The 5804-nt window shown below is 31.5% G+C and overlaps 1 pseudogene; it reads left to right on the forward strand.

The window, feature by feature from the left end:
* Positions 1-611: 611 nt before the first annotated feature.
* On the forward strand, positions 612-4200 carry LOC149780987 (uncharacterized; annotated as a pseudogene).
* The last annotated feature ends 1604 nt before the right edge of the window (positions 4201-5804 follow it).

Genomic DNA, 5804 nt, shown 5'->3' on the forward strand with positions numbered 1-5804 from the left:
AACACATTTTACTTTGATATTTTCATTATTATTATTATTATTATTATTATTATTATTGTCCACCAATGCATTGCTAAACAAGTGTTTACTAAATTCAGGATACCTACCATGAACCAAGGGTACTAAGTTATCGTCAGCATCTCCATATATGTACCTTTCTAATATAAAAATAATTCCATCCATCTATCTACTGTATATAGTTGATCAGTTTTTTCGGGAAAACTAAAGTGTACGACTCGTTATATTGCTCATATATGGATACCATATTTATCCTCCTCAGTTGTTCTTTTTTTCGTCAGCCAGTCTTTAATGTGAAATTTTTACATTTTTAAAAAATCCAAACTATTAAAGGGTTATCAAAGTGATTTGAATTCGCAATTTTATTGTAAAGAATTTTCAGCTGTTTCAACGAAGTTAAAAAAGTAATGTATATACAATGCTTTTAAAAAAGGAAATACAATTTATCTAAATTAAAAAAGGAACTTGACACATATGTGCATATATAAAATCTGCTGTAAAACATTGTACTTCGATGTCATCTGTCTACAAATGTGCATTTACATCAACATTTTCTAGGTGAAATAGATCATCTTCGTTCTACATAGACCATTATGGTTGTTGGGGCGACAGGCGCAGGGAAAAGCACATTGATTGATGGCATGATCAACTACATCGTAGATGTTACTTGGGAGGACGACTATAGATTCACCATGATTGATTTGACTGAAGACAACAAAGCAAAGTTACACCAACAGGTAGGTAACATAACGATTCCAATTAGGTATGTACAGTCTTTCTGTGGTATAACTTAATATACGACGGAACAACAGAATATCTATCAAATGAATAATACAATATTTTCCTAAAGAGACTTTATGTATTTAAAATGAGTCAATAATACTCTATGGCATAACAAGATAATTTATCCTATGTATACCATACGTTTGATATATAATATCGTAGTAAACTTGTATAGTACTTTACATATGTAAGCAATAAATTATGATGTAATGGTTCATAACTCTAAGGAAAATAATTTCCCTGAGACATTCGGTTATTTCTAGATAACTCACGAATCTATCAGATTGATGGCATGCATATAAAGGTATTTATACTCTGAAAATATCGTGTTTTTTATAATATTGCTTCGCAAGAAATAAAATGATCTTTACTTAAAAGGCTTTTTTAAAATTAACTGATCTAATGTCGTCGAAATTAATTTTAGTATCGTTCACATTTTAAGGACGTCTTTTGGCAACGGCCTATAACCTTAATTCCTATGATTGGCTTGGTTTTATCAAAATCCAAGTGACAAGCAATTGACGACTCTTTTGTTAAAGTTAATGTACGAAACTCTGCCTATAGTCAGGAAAAGCCTTATATAATGGTATAATTACCAAACGAATTAAAATTAAACTCGATTCCACATGTTTTAAAATTTTAGAACATTTACAAAAAGCATCATAATAAAAGTAAATTGTTTTAGAAATGAATTAAAACATGACAAGAGACTATTTCAATTGTTATGCAAAACTTCGGTTCCTGGTTTTGTTTCAAACTTGAAAATATTTTACGTGCAAAATCGTCTGACAATTACCTAGTATAAACTGAATGCTTCTCGGTCGTGTCCTTGAGAATGTCTCCTATTTAATTTGGGACATTGCAATAGAAATCCATCCTCTTAAACCTTTCGTAAGACAAAATCGGTATAATTAGTGTACGCCTGCATTTCCATCCTGGTATTACAATCGCAAAAAAATTCCGCCAGTGGAGGTTATGTTTGTCATATGCTAAAGAAGAGAAATTTGTCGCAGATAACAACTTAGAGAAACACCGTCGTTTGCCTGGGACTGCATTGGGGTTTGCATATAGAAAGCAGAAAGCCACACTCATGCATCAGGCAAATTTCCTGTTTGTCAGGAGTGCTTACATTAAAACCACCAGATCGGCCAAAGCCAGGCAGATTATTTAAGAATCTATACTCTCAGTAGTCAAATTTGTGTAATACATCCCGTTTAAAGGAAAGAATTTAGACAGACCTGCAGATATTTGAAAGACGGAATTTAAATTATTCTAAATTATATCTACGTAGCACTTTTCAAAAAGTCTCCTATCTACGGATACAAATTATTTTCAATGCAGATACGCAGCTATTACCTTAAAAACCATTGTCTAAGTATATATATATATATATATATATATATATATATATATATATATATATATATATATATATATATATATATATATATATATTCACTCGTTTATGAATATGTAATATGTGTATTATCTTAAATACCATTGTTTGCGTTTATGAATATATAATATGTGTGGTTATTCAAGACCATAAGCTACTTCAAACTTTGCAGGATCAGAAATTTCTTTTCTTGATCATGATATCGAGACATGAATTATCGCCGTGTGATATGTCATTTATTTTGAATCATAATGAACTAGCGTTGGCAAATATAGAATACATTTATATAGGTAATGTACATAAAAGAATGTTCCAGACTTTAAAATGGTCCTTAACCGCACTCACGCTATCATACATAATTAACAATATAACTGATAAAAGTAATTCTCATTAGAACTGGATACTTGTTCTTTAATGACATTGAAGCACTTTCAAGCTTAAATGTGTGTTATTTTGATGTCCAAACAGTTATTTTAAACATTGTTCCTATCCCTAGATAGAAGAATGTATCTGTTATAAAGGAATTTATAGAAAAATATAATTGCATGAAGATCACGGGTTTAAATTTGTTTGCTGGGTAATAATGATCAAATTCACTGTCAACAAAATATATGATCAGATTCACTATAAAACAAAATGAAATGATACTCAGGACCACTTTTCGTTCTTTTATTGTAACTAGCAGAAGAGAAATAATAATCAGCATAATATCAAATATTTTTTTAATTTATGTAGGCCATCTGGCAAACAAATTGGATCACATGCTACGTGGTTAACTACATGCCTGGAAGTCGGCTAGACTACAATTTGAATATCATCGATACACCAGGATTTGGTGACACTCGAGGAATCGAACAAGACAAGAAGATTGTGGATCAAATCCGTGAGTTCTTCACGGCACCTGGAGATCAAGGTATAGAGAGTGTTGATGCAGTTTGCTTCGCTATACAAGCACCCCTGGCAAGATTGACGTATACTCAGAAATATATATTCGACGCTATCTTATCTGTATTTGGTAAAGATGTAAAAGACAACATATTTGTCCTAATCACATTTGCAGATGGCAAAGAACCACCAGTTCTTGCAGCCTTAAAGGAAGGAAAGGTCCCATATCAGGAGGCTTTTAATTTTAACAATTCTGCTTTGTTTGTGAGCACGGATTCCTCAAAACAGTTTGCCCAAATGTTCTGGAAATTAGGTATAGCAAGTTTTGAAATTTTTTTCAGGAATTAAACCATGTAAAACAAAAGAGTCTCAAACTAACTTCAGAGGTCTTAGCAGCAAGGAAACGGATTGAAAATACGATTGAATGCTTACAACCGCAAATTCGAGACGGCCTGCAACAGCTGAACACAATGAAATATGAAACAGAAATATTAGAGAAACATAAGAGAGACATAGAAGCCAACCGGAAATTTACATACATTTCCGAAGAAATTCGCAGTCGACGGGTTTCAACAAAACATAAACAGTATGTCACAAATTGCCTTGTCTGCAATTTTACGTGTCATCGAAATTGCACGCGCTCCGATGATAATGATAAACGACTGTGTCGCGTCATGACAGTAGACGGCTTTTGTAGTGTATGCGCAGACAAATGCCATTGGATGAAACATAAAAACAATAATTTCTATTACGAAACCTACATCGTAAAGGAAGAGAGGACATATGATGATTTGAAGAAAAGGTATGAATCTGCCGTTGCTGACAAAAAGAGGCAAAGATCAGTGGTAGAAAAGATTACATTGGCTTTTAAAATGTTAGGGAGAAAAGTTATGTCGATGATGAAGACAGTAAGGGAAAGCGTCAATAAATTAGAGAAAGATGCTCTGAAACCAAATCCATTAAATGAGGTAAACTATATTCGACTTATGATTGAGAGCGAAAAGAGAGAGGCGACATTTGGCTGGGAAGGTCGCGTAAACATACTAGAGGAAATTAAAGTGAAAGCAGATCTATTACAAAAGATAACAAGTTCCTACTGGCGAAGAATATTGGACTGACGACGACGTTGCAAAATTTTTGACAACTGTCTAGTTTACAATGCATATGGCAAAGTTTACATTTCCATTATCGCTTGTTTTACCCATAAGAATCTTGGAAGCTTTGGAGCACATTTACTTTACGAATTGGAAGCATAATAAACACACAAGATTGCAGCAAAAGACAATCAGAAATGGATTGTATTGCATTGTAACGCCACAACTGTTAAATTTATGCAGTTGTATGTTATAACCAGAGGAACTATTTTCAAGCAATGTGAACTAGAATTTCATAATATTCCGTTCCAGCTGTTTAACGCATCTACACAACCATGTTTGCATGTGCATGTATTTTATTACATTTAGAGAGAGAAAATAATTTTTAATTTGATCTCCTAGGGAATGATTATATAAGAAAAGACAAAAAATCCAAGACAGTTTATTTAATTTATCTTCATATAGTGTGTAGTGTGCAGAATATATTTTGCTCATAGCACATTCGCTATGAACGATCAAATGTTTATGCATGTATTGTTCAGTTAATTTTGTTTGTTTTGACGAAGTCTTGCAAAGTATGGTAATTTTATTTGTATTACACAGCTATGAAAGCATTTATCATAGAGTTGATATCTTAGATTATTATCATGGCTTTTAGTTGTAGTTTATTGAAGTCTGTCATATTATTGATCAAACCGAATAACTTAACATAGCTTTGTTTATAAATAAATCGTTTGTACTGCCTCAGTATTTTATATTTGGTATATATCATAAGTATGGTCATTTTTTTCTACATATAAACAACTATTGAATCCCGTTTGAGTTAAATATTAAATGCAATATATGCAAATAACGAATGTCAAGAACAATCATATTTTTCTTAAGTATGTCCACACTTAAATATTTATTCTGAACATTAGAAAACATCTAATAACAAATACAAAGTAAATCGTTTTTTTTACGATTTCCTTGCTATATGATTGGTAAGATATCGTCAGCAGGACTAGTCAGTGACTGTTCCATGGTGTACGAGCTATGTGCATTATATTTCAATGTAATCACCCTCTGACAAATAGAGAATAAAGATACCTGATAAAGATTATTGTTGGTGACTTAATTACAATTGAAATGGACTACGTAAAACTTATTTTTGTTTTTATTAATTGCATTGGTTTCTACAGTTAATATATATATATATATATATATATATATATATATATATATATATATATATATATATATATATATATATATATATATATATATATATAATGTGATGTAACAGTCTTTGGATTGATGGCTAATACAGTAGGAGACAACAAAATCAAATGCCTCCAAATATGGCTACAATCAAGGTGGCTGAACGTTTCTATTTGGCAATGATGTAATGTTGAGATAAAACCCTATAAAATATGATAGAAGCTATAGGCAGTAAACAATGTTGAAAGTTATCCTTGTATTAGTTTTTCTATTTTCTTAAATATAGTATGGAATGTTGGTTTAATTTTAGAATTACTCAATACACATCCAGTTTTGTTACCACATCGTGCTTATAACGCTGATTATAACAAGTTCACACTAGAAAGGTCTCAATGTATTCTTTTGATCATATGTTTGTATGCTTAGCA

This window comes from Sinohyriopsis cumingii, chromosome 16, assembly GCF_028554795.1.
Source record: "Sinohyriopsis cumingii isolate HCF-2022 chromosome 16, ASM2855479v2, whole genome shotgun sequence".
NCBI lineage: Eukaryota > Metazoa > Mollusca > Bivalvia > Unionida > Unionidae > Sinohyriopsis > Sinohyriopsis cumingii.